Source organism: Mixophyes fleayi, chromosome 8, assembly GCF_038048845.1.
Source record: "Mixophyes fleayi isolate aMixFle1 chromosome 8, aMixFle1.hap1, whole genome shotgun sequence".
In the NCBI taxonomy this organism is placed as follows: domain Eukaryota; kingdom Metazoa; phylum Chordata; class Amphibia; order Anura; family Limnodynastidae; genus Mixophyes; species Mixophyes fleayi.
This window is the reverse complement of record NC_134409.1, coordinates 89186389-89203238: the sequence shown is the minus strand read 5'-3', so window position 1 is coordinate 89203238 and position 16850 is coordinate 89186389.

Sequence of the window (16850 nt, the reverse complement as noted above, 5' to 3'; positions counted from 1 at the left end):
ATATGTCATCAGACCTCGCCACATGCCATCAAATCTACCAACACGCCCTAGAAATGCCTGTCAGATATCTCCACATGCCCATCAGACCTCTCCACCTGCCATCAGACCTCCTCACATGTCCCTTGCATGCCATCAAATCTCTCCACATGCACCTTACATACCCATCAACCTTCCCACATTCTAGCAGACCCCACCACGTGTCCCTTAAATGCCATCAGACCTTCCCACATGTCCCTTAAATGATGATCAGCTTCCCCACATGCCCGATAAATGCCAGTCAGCCTCTCCATGTGCCATGAGATCTACCCACATTTTTTATATATGCCATCAGGATTCCACACATGCCCCTAATATGCCAATAAGCCTCCACACATGCCCCATGCAAGCCAATCAGACCTCCCCACACGCCCCTTACATGTCATCAGACCTCCCCACACGCCCCTTACATGTCATCAGACCTCCCCACACGCCCCTTACATGTCATCAGCCTCTCACATGCCCCTTACTTACCTGTCACACTTCGCACACAAACGCTGGAGCACGTGCCGAGGAAGGAGGGAGCGCACACTACACACTCTCCTCCTGCTCCCCTGATTAGATAGCCTGTCCTAAGGTGACCTCCCTGCGTTATGCAGAGGAGGTCACATGACGCGGCTGCTCTGTCTGTGACTCTCGGTATCCGGAGCACCCTGGCTGGGTAATACTGTGTGTTGTGTTGGTGCATTGCTAAGACTCATTTATTCTATATTCCAGCATATGTGTTAGGATGTCGATTTTTTCTTTACTGAATATCTTTTAATTGTCAAACAAAAATATACATACACCGGCGCTTCCTTAAAGTACACTGAATTCTAAGAATATCTTCTCTGAGTGTGTTGGGAACCGGATCACAAATTCTTATTAACATACACAATTGCTGAGTATCTGAAATATTGAACTTGACAAACAAAAATCCCACATAGTGTAATATATTCAAAACACATATGTGAACTTATAACACATTATGAGTACAAAGGAACTCTCTAACTTCTTCCACCATGCAGGAATAGAATGATCTTTACAATCTATCACCTGTGTATGCCGTGCATTTTCCACACCCCTAAGGCTATATGCTTACAGAACTCCTAATGTTTAAGAGGCTAGGTGCATCATCCTGGCAGACAGTATACCAGACAGAATATTGGCAACTCATTCAGGAAGCCTTTGCGTCCATTTCATAGAAAGGTGGGAAGATAACCAAGAAATCCACAATGACTATGGACGAACACAACCTTCATCTATCCAGGTGGGTGTCAGGATTTCAAGGTATGTGGAGACTTGGACATTTATTACACATGACTCCATTCTACATTCCCTAGGAGTGTTTGTACATTCTACAAACACTCCTGGGAAAACAAATGATTTCCACTTGTTCCAGACCATCAAAGAGGAATAGGCTTTAATTCAAAACTTGTATTGGTACAGAAACAGTCAGGAAACTTCAGGATAATACTGGATTTGAGTAGGTTTAACAAATTGATCCAAGTAAAGCATTTTCATATAAAACTGTGAATTCCTTTATAAGGGTGATAGATATAGGAATTTTCTAACAACTATATATCTGCAGGATGCCTACATACATATCTCAGTAACTGTCCAGCATTAGCAGTTTTGGGTTCTAGGTTGCCACTTTTAGTTCACATACCTACAGTACATGCTTACAACATCCCTAAGAAAGTTCACCAAGGTATTAGTAGTATTAAAGATGGCACTGAGAATGCTGGGCATCATGTTCTGGCCATATTTGGACAATATATTGGTGGTAGGCGATTTACAGCAAATGTCTCGGATAAGAACAGGCATAGTAATCAATTTCCTACAGAGCCACAAATAGATCATCAACAGAAAGAAAAGTAATTTGTTACCATCACAACAGATCCTGTCCCTGGGACTGATTCATTAAGGATCTTAACTGAAGAAATTTCTTATTTCAGTCTCCTGGACAAAACCATGTTACATTGCAAGGGTTGCAAATTAGCATTCTGTTTTGCACATAAGTTAAATACTGTCAGTTTTTTCATGTAGAACAGAAATACTTGATAGCTTATTTGTACACTGAAATTTAAATTTGATATTTGTGTGCTACATGAAAAAACAGTCAGTATTTAACTTATGTGCAAAACAGAATGCTAATTTGCACCTCTTACATTGTAACATGGTGTTGTCCAGGAGACTGAAATACGATACCTTTTCATTTAAGATCCTTAGTGAATCAGGCCCACTAGGTCTATATGTAGACACAGTAGGGGGTCGAATAACTATTTCAAACAAGATAACTAACTACAAGATACTACATTTGATTTGTTACCATTTAGGTCAACAAAAGTCTTCAATAACAGATTGTCTCAGTCTTTTAGGTTTACATCTACAACAGGTGTTATACCTTGAGCAAGGTGGCACATGAGAGGCCTGCAATTACAATTACTCAAAAGATGGAATCACAGACAAGAATCTCTGGAGCAAGGAATCAGGATAACAAAAGTCAGTATCAACTGATGGAAAGAAAAGAATATAGTTTTGTTTAATAAGGTCACACTAAACTGTAGAAATGATAGAAACTCACTGAAAATATATATTTCTGATTTTATATCTTATTCTCTCTTATTCTTTATAACAGAGGCACAGTCTATGGATCACTCTCCACACCATCTCTCTTTGTATATTTTGTTCTATTTATGTATGTATATATTTTCAGTGTAGTGTGACCTTATTAAATGAAACTATATTTTTTTCTTTCCATCAGTTAAGGTATGTGAACTTAAAAGTGGCAACCTAGAACCCAAAACTGCTGAAGCTGGACAGTTACTGGGATATGTATGTAGGCATCCTGCATATATATAGTTGTTAGAAAATTCCTATATCTATCACCCTTATAAAGGAATTCACAGTTTTATATGAAAATGCTTTACTTGGATGAATTTGTTAAACCTACTCAAATCCAGTATTGTCCTAAACCACTGTGGATGCTACTTCTCTAGCAGCAGGTGTTAATTATTCAGTGAAGTTTGACAAAGAAAATAAACTCCTTTCCAGTGCTCGGTGGTGCTGTGAATGCATCAGAACAGACTGATGAGCCTGCAATCCACACATGTCAAGGTTCTGACTGAGCGAGGAATAGCAGGGCAGCTACTTTCGGCTGGCGGCTGGGCACTTTCAGTTCCTGGAGTCAAGGTCCTTATCAAGCTTCCTTGGTGTCTTATATACCGACTGCCTTCCCTCCACAGAGAGTGCTTGGTCTGGACGAACCCTGCCAACGCAGTGAATACCACTACCTATTGTAGTTTTAAGGCTCAGTCGAGTGGTGACGTTCGGGCTGTGGTGCCTCCTGCCTCTCCTCCACCCCGAGGTGAACGTGACCTGGTTGGCACCCCACTAGTGTCACATTTCATGCTGCCACTGTCCTCACTATTTCGTTATCTATCAAGCTGCAGTTCAACTCTGCTGATTTGTTTTGCTTCACTCATCTGTGGTGCTTCACAGCCCTCTAGTGGTTGCTGCAATACACTACAAGAATTACACATTGCTGCCTATTTACCAAATAAAAGTTCTTGCTATATCATTTCAAGTGCAACGCTGACTACACCTAAAAGTAGGAACCCGAGACGCGGCTCATGGGAGTGCACCAACCGCTATTTTCTATAGCGTCTATCAAGCTTTGTTGTTTACTGACCTGCCTAGCTGCTGGGATTTTCTGTGTTGGCACTGACACCCATTCGCCCACCGTTAATGGGTTACTGTGACCTCTTCCACTCATGATGGACCGGTAAAGACCCTTATCATATTGGCCGATGCAAGAGTGTGCCCCCCCCCCCCACTTCCTTCTTGCCACTTCCCTGTTCTTTTCCCTGCCTTCTCCATTTTTCTCAGTTGGCTGACAGCTTTCGATCACTTCGTTATGTCCAATAAACTAAAGAAAGTGACCTCTGGGTCCTCTGCCAACTTTTTTGGATCAAAGAATAAACCCACTTCCCCTCCTTCGACTCGTACAGAAACACCCGGCTCTCAGCCGCTCTCCGAAGTTGAACTGGACCCACAGATCCAAGCTGTGATGACTAGCTTCCTGGAGGGGGTTAAATAAACATTTCATCAAGGACGTTCTAAAGTTGTTAATGACTTTAAAACTGAACGAACTTCATTGGGCAATAGTTCAGACGCACTGGAAATGAAGACAGACGATCTCTGCCGCTCTCAAATTACGATGGATAACGAACTTGCCCGTCTTCGTAATGAAGTTGAGACCCTTAAGGAAAAGCAGGAGGATTCTGAGAACTGGTCTCGTCGCAACAATATCCGCATCCGCAATGTTGCTGAAGAAATTTCCACAGCGGATCTTCAGGCTTTTCTTAAAGGCCTTTTTGAACATATTCTCCCGGAGCTTTCTGACACAGATTGCTTAATGGACCGTGCTCATAGGGCCCTATGGGCTCGTCCGGCCAGTGGTCTACCTCCTCGAGATATTATTGTGTATTTCAGCACAAGGGACCGCATCCTCTCTGCTACTAGAGACTTATCTATTCTTTCTTTCCGGAACAAGGATATCCAACTGTTTCAAGATCTTGCTCCCTCCACAATTCATCATTTTCATCATCATATTCATCATATTCATCATATGCATTATCATTTTCATCATATTCATCATCATATTAATCATATTCAACATCATATTCATCATTTTTATCATATTCATCATTTTTATCATATTCATCATCATATTCATCATTATATTCATCATCATATTCATCATCATATTAGTCATATTCATCATCATATTCATCATATTTATCATATTAATCATACTCATCATCATTTTTATCATATTCATCATTTTTATCATATGCATCATTATATTCATCATCATATTCATCATATTCATTATCATATTCATCATCAACATCATCATATTTGTCATATTCATCATCATATTCATCGTCATATTCATCATCATCATATTCATCATCATAGTCATCATCATATTTATCATATTCATCATCATATTTATCATATTCATCATCTTATTCATCATATTCATAATCATATTCATCATTTTCATCATCATATTCATCATATTTATCATCATTCATTATATTCATCATCATATTAATCATATTCATCATATTCATCATCATATTCATCATCATATTCATCATCGTATTCATCGTCATATTCGTCATCATCATATTTATCATATTCATCATATTTATCATATTCATCATCTTATTCATCATATTCATAATCCTATTCATCATCATCATCATATTCGTCATATTCATCATCATATTAGTCATATTCATCATCGTATTCATCATCGTATTCATCGTCATATTCATCATCATCATATTCATCATCATAGTCATCATCATATTTATCATATTCATCATCATATTTATTATCATTCATCATATTCATCATCATATTAATCATATTCATCATCATATTCATCATCATCATATTTGTCATATTCATCATCATATTTATCATCATATTCATCATCATATTCATCATCATCATCATCATATTCGTCATATTTATCATCATATTAGTCATATTCATCATCATATTTGTCATATTCATCATCATATTCATCATCATATTAATCATTTTTATCATATTCATCATCATATTCATCATTATATTCATCATCATATTCATCATCATATTAGTCATATTCATCATCATCATATTTTTCATATTCATCATCATATTCATCGTATTTATCATCATTCATCATATTCATCTTCATATTAATCATATTCATTATCATATTCATCATCATCATCATCATATTTGTCATATTCATCATCATATTTATCACATACATCATTTTCATCATCATATTCATCATATTTATCATCATATTCATCATCATATTAATCATATTTATCATATTCATCATCATATTAATCATATTCATCATCATATTCATCATTATATTAATCATATTCATCATCATATTCATCATCATATTCATCATCATATTCGTCATATTCATCATATTTATCATCACATATTTATCATATTCATCATCATATTCATATTCATCGTCATATTCATCATCATCATCATATTTGTCATATTCATCATCATATTCATCATCATATTAGTCATATTCATCATATTCATCATCATATTCATCATCATATTAATCATTTTTATCATATTCATCATCATCATATTTGTCATATTCATCATCATATTTATCACATACATAATTTTCATCATCCTATTCATCATATTTATCATCATATTCATCATCATATTAATCATATTCATCATCATATACATCATCACATTCATCATATTAATCATATTCATCATTTTCATCATAATTATCATATTCATTATATTCATCATCATATTCATTATCATATTCATCACATACATCATATTCATCATCACATTCATCATATTCCTCATATTCATCATCATATTCATAATAATCATCATAATTATCATCACATTCATCATATTCCTCATATTCATCATCATACATATCATCACATTCATCATATTCATCATATGCATCATCATATTTATCATATTCATCGTCTTTTTCATCATCATATTCATTATATTCATCATCATATTCATTATATGCATCATCGTATTTATCATATTCATTATCATTTTCATCATATTCATCATCATTTTCATTATATGCATCATCGTATTTATCATATTCATCATATTCATTATCATTTTTATCATCATATTCATCATATTCATCATCATATTTACCATCATATTTATCATATTCATCATATTTATCATCATATCCATTATATGCATCATCATATTTATCATATTCATCATTATATTCATCTTCATATTCATCAGCATATTCGTCATATTCATCAGCATATTCATTATATTCATCATCATATTCATTATCATATTCATCATATTCATCATCATATTAATCACATGCATCATCATATTCATCATATTAATCATCATATTCATCATCAAATTCATCATATGCATCATATTTATCATATTCATCATATTCCTCATCATATTTATCATCATATTCATCATATTCATCAAATGCATCATCATATTTATCATATTCATCATCATATTCATCATATTCATCATCATATTTATCACATACATCATATTCATCATCTTATTAATCATCATATTCATCATCATCATATTTGTCATCATATTAGTCATCATCATCATATTTATCATCATTTTCATCATCATATTTATCATCATGTTCATCATATTTATCATATTCATCATATTTATCGTCATTTTCATCATCATATTCATCATCATTTTCATCATATTTATCATATTCATCATATTTATCATCATTTTCATCATCATATTTATCATCATTTTCATCATCATGTTCATCATATTTATCATATTCATCATATTTATCATATTCATCATGATATTCATCATATTTATCACATACATCATATTCATCATCTTATTCATCATATGCATCATCATATTCATCATATTTATCATATTCATCATATTTATCATATTAATCAAATTCATCATGATATTCATCATATTCATCATCATATTAATCATATTCATTATCATTTTCATCATATTCATCATCGTATTTATCATATTCATCATATTCATTATCATTTTTATCATCATATTCATCATATTCATCATCATATTTACCATCATATTTATCATATTTATCATATTTATCATCATATCCATTATATGCATCATCATATTTATCATATTCATCATTATATTCATCTTCATATTCATCAGCATATTCGTCATATTCATCATCATATTCATTATATTCATCATCATATTCATTATCATATTCATCATATTCATCATATTAATCATCAAATTCATCATATGCATCATATTCATCATATTCCTCATCATATTTATCATCTTATTCATCATATTCATCAAATGCATCATCATATTTATCATATTCATCATCATATTCCTCATCATATTCATCATCATATTTATCACATACATCATATTCATCATCTTATTAATCATCATATTCGTCATCATCATATTTGTCATCATCATATTAGTCATAATCATCATATTTGTCATCATCATCATATTTATCATCATTTTCATCATCATATTTATCATCATGTTCATCATATTTATCATATTCATCATATTTATCATCATTTTCATCATCATATTCATCATCATGTTCATCATATTTATCATATTCATCATATTTATCATCATTTTCATCATCATATTTATCATCATTTTCATCATCATGTTCATCATATTCATCATATTCATCATATTTATCATATTAATCAAATTCATCATGATATTCATCATATTCATCATCATATTAATCATATTCATCATCATATTCATGATCATATTCATCATCATATTTATCACATACATCATATTCATTATCTTATTCATTATCTTATTCATCATATTCCTTATCATTTTTATCATATTCATCATCATATGCATCATCATATTCATCATCATATTCATTATATTTATCATATTAATCAAATTCATCATGATATTCATCATAGTCATCATCATATTTATCACATACATCATATTCATTATCTTATTCATCATATTCATCATCATATTAATCATATTCATCATCATCATTCGTCATCATATTCATTATATTCATCATATTCATCATATTAATCATCATATTCATCATCAAATTCATCATTTATTCATCATATTCATCATATTTATCATATTCATCATCACATTCATCATATGCATCATCATATTCATTATATTCATCATATGCATTATCATTTTCATCATATTCATCATCATATATTTATCATATTCATCAACATATTAGTCATATTCATCATTATGTTCATCATCATATTCATCATATTTATCATATTCATGATTATCATCATATTCATCATCACATTCATCATCATATTTATCACATACATCATATTCATCATCTTATTAATCATCATATTCATCATATTTGTCATCATCATCATATTTATCATTTTCATCATCATATTTATCATCATGTTCATCATATTTATCATATTCATCAAATTCATCATGATATTCATCATCATATTTATCACATACATCATATTCATCATCTTATTCATCATATTCCTCATATTCCTTATCATATTCATCATCATATTCATCATATGCATCATCATATTCATGATCATATTCATCATATTTATCACATACATCATATTCATTATCTTATTCATCATATTCATTATCTTATTCATCATATTCATTATATTCATCATCACATTCATCATATTCATCATCACATTCATCATCATATTCATCATTTTTATCGTATTCATCATCATATTCATCATCATATTCATCATCATATCAGTCATATTCATCATCATCATATTCATCATCATATTCAGCATATTTATCATATTTATCAAATTTATCATTATATTCATCATATTCATTATCATCATCATATTCATCATCATATTCATCATATTCGTCATCATATTCGTCATCATAATCGTCATATTTATCATCATATTTATCAAATTCATCATTATATTCATCATATTCATTATCATCATCATATTCATCTTTATATTCATCATTTTCATCATCATCATATTTGTCATATTCATCATCCTATTCATCACATACATCATATTCATCATCATGTTCATTATCATATTCATCATCATTTTCATCATCTTCATCATCATATCAGTCATATTCATCATCATCATCATATTTGTCATATTCATCATCATATTCATCATCATATTAGTCATATTCATCATATTCATCATCATATTAATCATTTTTATCATATTCATCATCATCATATTTGTCATATTCATCATCATATTTATCACATACATAATTTTCATCATCCTATTCATCATATTTATCATCATATACATCATCATATTCATCATATTAATCATATTCATCATTTTCATCATAATTATCATATTCATTATATTCATCATCATATTCATTATCATATTCATCACATACATCATATTCATCATCACATTCATCATATTCCTCATATTCATAATCATATTCATAATAATCATCATAATTATCATCACATTCATCATATTCCTCATATTCATCATCATACATATCATCACATTCATCATATTCATCATATGCATCAACATATTTATCATATTCATAGTCTTTTTCATCATGATGTTCATTATATTCATCATCATATTCATTATATGCATCATCGTATTTATCATATTCATCATATTCATTATCATTTTTATCATCATATTCATCATATTCATCATCATATTTACCATCATATTTATCATATTTATCATCATATCCATTATATGCATCATCATATTTATCATATTCATCATTATATTCATCTTCATATTCATCAGCATATTCGTCATATTCATCATCATATTCATTATATTCATCATCATATTCATTATCATATTCATCATATTAATCATCAAATTCATCATATGCATCATATGCATCATATTTATCATATTCATCATATTTATCATCATATTCATCATATTCATCAAATGCATCATCATATTTATCATATTCATCATCATATTCCTCATCATATTCATCATCATATTTATCACATACATCATATTCATCATCTTATTAATCATATTAATCATCATATTCATCATCATCATATTTGTCATCATCATATTTGTCATCATCATCATATTTATCATCATTTTCATCATCATATTTATCATCATGTTCATCATATTTATCATATTCATCATATTTATCATCATTTTCATCATCATATTCATCATCATGTTCATCATATTTATCATATTCATGATATTCATCATATTTATCACATACATCATATTCATCATCTTATTCATCATATGCATCATCATATTCATCATATTCATCATATTCATCATATTTATCATATTAATCAAATTCATCATGATATTCATCATATTCATCATCATATTAATCATATTCATTATCATTTTCATCATATTCATCATCATATTCATTATATGCATCATCGTATTTATCATATTCATCATATTCATTATCATTTTTATCATCATATTCATCATATTCATCATCATATTTACCATCATATTTATCATATTTATCATATTTATCATCATATCCATTATATGCATCATCATATTTATCATATTCATCATTATATTCATCTTCATATTCATCAGCATATTCGTCATATTCATCATCATATTCATTATATTCATCATCATATTCATTATCATATTCATCATATTCATCATATTAATCATTAAATTCATCATATGCATCATATGCATCATATTTATCATATTCATCATATTCCTCATCATATTTATCATCATATTCATCATATTCATCAAATGCATCATCATATTCATCATCATATTTATCACATACATCATATTCATCATCTTATTAATCATATTAATCATCATATTCATCATCATCATATTTGTCATCATCATATTAGTCATAATCATCATATTTGTCATCATCATCATATTTATCATCATTTTCATCATCATATTTATCATCATGTTCATCATATTTATCATATTCATCATATTTATCATCATTTTCATCATCATATTCATCATCATGTTCATCATATTTATCATATTCATCATATTTATCATATTCATCATGATATTCATCATATTTATCACATACATCATATTCATCATCTTATTCATCATATGCATCATCATATTCATCATATTCATCATATTCATCATATTTATCATATTAATCAAATTCATCATGATATTCATCATATTCATCATCATATTAATCATATTCATCATCATATTCATGATCATATTCATCATCATATTTATCACATACATCATATTCATTATCTTATTCATTATCTTATTCATCATATTCCTTATCATTTTTATCATATTCATCATCATATTCATTATATTTATCATATTAATCAAATTCATCATGATATTCATCATAGTCATCATCATATTTATCACATACATCATATTCATTATCTTATTCATCATATTCATCATCATATTAATCATATTCATCATCATATTCGTCATCATATTCATTATATTCATCATATTCATCATATTAATCATCATATTCATCATCAAATTCATCATTTATTCATCATATTCATCATATTTATCATATTCATCATCACATTCATCATATGCATCATCATATTCATTATATTCATCATATGCATTATCATTTTCATCATATTCATCATCATATATTTATCATATTCATCAACATATTAGTCATATTCATCATTATGTTCATCATCATATTCATCATATTTATCATATTCATGATTATCATCATATTCATCATCACATTCATCATCATATTTATCACATACATCATATTCATCATCTTATTAATCATCATATTCATCATATTTGTCATCATCATCATATTTATCATTTTCATCATCATATTTATCATCATGTTCATCATATTTATCATATTCATCAAATTCATCATGATATTCATCATCATATTTATCACATACATCATATTCATCATCTTATTCATCATATTCCTCATATTCCTTATCATATTCATCATCATATTCATCATATGCATCATCATATTCATGATCATATTCATCATATTTATCACATACATCATATTCATTATCTTATTCATCATATTCATTATCTTATTCATCATATTCATTATATTCATCATCACATTCATCATATTCATCATCACATTCATCATCATATTCATCATTTTTATCGTATTCATCATCATATTCATCATCATATTCATCATCATATCAGTCATATTCATCATCATCATATTCATCATCATATTCAGCATATTTATCATATTTATCAAATTTATCATTATATTCATCATATTCATTATCATCATCATATTCATCATCATATTCATCATATTCGTCATCATATTCGTCATCATAATCGTCATATTTATCATCATATTTATCAAATTCATCATTATATTCATCATATTCATTATCATCATCATATTCATCTTTATATTCATCATTTTCATCATCATCATATTTGTCATATTCATCATCCTATTCATCACATACATCATATTCATCATCATGTTCATTATCATATTCATCATCATTTTCATCATCTTCATCATCATATCAGTCATATTCATCATCATCATCATATTTGTCATATTCATCATCATATTCATCATCATATTAGTCATATTCATCATATTCATCATCATATTAATCATTTTTATCATATTCATCATCATCATATTTGTCATATTCATCATCATATTTATCACATACATAATTTTCATCATCCTATTCATCATATTTATCATCATATACATCATCATATTCATCATATTAATCATATTCATCATTTTCATCATAATTATCATATTCATTATATTCATCATCATATTCATTATCATATTCATCACATACATCATATTCATCATCACATTCATCATATTCCTCATATTCATAATCATATTCATAATAATCATCATAATTATCATCACATTCATCATATTCCTCATATTCATCATCATACATATCATCACATTCATCATATTCATCATATGCATCAACATATTTATCATATTCATCGTCTTTTTCATCATGATGTTCATTATATTCATCATCATATTCATTATATGCATCATCGTATTTATCATATTCATTATCATTTTCATCATATTCATCATCATATTCATTATATGCATCATCGTATTTATCATATTCATCATATTCATTATCATTTTTATCATCATATTCATCATATTCATCATCATATTTACCATCATATTTATCATATTTATCATATTTATCATCATATCCATTATATGCATCATCATATTTATCATATTCATCATTATATTCATCTTCATATTCATCAGCATATTCGTCATATTCATCATCATATTCATTATATTCATCATCATATTCATTATCATATTCATCATATTAATCATCAAATTCATCATATGCATCATATGCATCATATTTATCATATTCATCATATTTATCATCATATTCATCAAATGCATCATCATATTTATCATATTCATCATCATATTCCTCATCATATTCATCATCATATTTATCACATACATCATATTCATCATCTTATTAATCATATTAATCATCATATTCATCATCATCATATTTGTCATCATCATATTTGTCATCATCATCATATTTATCATCATTTTCATCATCATATTTATCATCATGTTCATCATATTTATCATATTCATCATATTTATAATCATTTTCATCATCATATTCATCATCATGTTCATCATATTTATCATATTCATGATATTCATCATATTTATCACATACATCATATTCATCATCTTATTCATCATATGCATCATCATATTCATCATATTCATCATATTCATCATATTTATCATATTAATCAAATTCATCATGATATTCATCATATTCATCATCATATTAATCATATTCATTATCATTTTCATCATATTCATCATCATATTCATTATATGCATCATCGTATTTATCATATTCATCATATTCATTATCATTTTTATCATCATATTCATCATATTCATCATCATATTTACCATCATATTTATCATATTTATCATATTTATCATCATATCCATTATATGCATCATCATATTTATCATATTCATCATTATATTCATCTTCATATTCATCAGCATATTCGTCATATTCATCATCATATTCATTATATTCATCATCATATTCATTATCATATTCATCATATTAATCATTAAATTCATCATATGCATCATATGCATCATATTTATCATATTCATCATATTCCTCATCATATTTATCATCATATTCATCATATTCATCAAATGCATCATCATATTCATCATCATATTTATCACATACATCATATTCATCATCTTATTAATCATATTAATCATCATATTCATCATCATCATATTTGTCATCATCATATTAGTCATAATCATCATATTTGTCATCATCATCATATTTATCATCATTTTCATCATCATATTTATCATCATGTTCATCATATTTATCATATTTATCATATTCATCATATTTATCATCATTTTCATCATCATATTCATCATCATGTTCATCATATTTATCATATTCATCATATTTATCATATTCATCATGATATTCATCATATTTATCACATACATCATATTCATCATCTTATTCATCATATGCATCATCATATTCATCATATTCATCATATTTATCATATTAATCAAATTCATCATGATATTCATCATATTCATCATCATATTAATCATATTCATTATCATTTTCATCATATTCATCATCATATTCATTATATGCATCATCGTATTTATCATATTCATCATATTCATTATCATTTTTATCATCATATTCATCATATTCATCATCATATTTACCATCATATTTATCATATTTATCATCATATCCATTATATGCATCATCATATTTATCATATTCATCATTATATTCATCTTCATATTCATCAGCATATTCGTCATATTCATCATCATATTCATTATATTCATCATCATATTCATTATCATATTCATCATATTAATCATCAAATTCATCATATGCATCATATTTATCATATTCATCATATTCCTCATCATATTTATCATATTCATCATCATATTCCTCATCATATTCATCATCATATTTATCACATACATCATATTCATCATCTTATTAATCATCATATTCATCATCATCATATTTGTCATCATCATATTAGTCATAATCATCATATTTGTCATCATCATCATATTTATCATCATTTTCATCATCATATTTATCATCATGTTCATCATATTTATCATATTCATCATATTTATCATCATTTTCATCATCATATTTATCATCATTTTCATCATCATGTTCATCATATTTATCATATTCATCATATTTATCATATTCATCATGATATTCATCATATTTATCACATACATCATATTCATCATCTTATTCATCATATGCATCATCATATGCATCATCATATTCATCATATTTATCATATTAATCAAATTCATCATGATATTCATCATATTCATCATCATATTAATCATATTCATGATCATATTCATCATCATATTTATCACATACATCATATTCATTATCTTATTCATTATCTTATTCATCATATTCCTTATCATTTTTATCATATTCATCATCATATGCATCATCATATTCATCATCATATTCATTATATTTATCATATTAATCAAATTCATCATGATATTCATCATAGTCATCATCATATTTATCACATACATCATATTCATTATCTTATTCATCATATTCATCATCATATTAATCATATTCATCATCATATTCGTCATCATATTCATTATATTCATCATCATATTAATCATCATATTCATCATCAAATTCATCATTTATTCATCATATTCATCATATTTATCATATTCATCATCACATTCATCATATGCATCATCATATTCATTATATTTATCATATGCATTATCATTTTCATCATATTCATCATCATATATTTATCATATTCATCAACATATTAGTCATATTCATCATTATGTTCATCATCATATTTATCATATTCATGATTATCATCATATTCATCATCACATTCATCATCATATTTATCACATACATCATATTCATCATCTTATTAATCATCATATTCATCATATTTGTCATCATCATCATATTTATCATCATTTTCATCATCATATTTATCATCATGTTCATCATATTTATCATATACATCATATTTATCATCATTTTCATCATCATATTTATCATCATGTTCATCATATTTATCATGTTCATC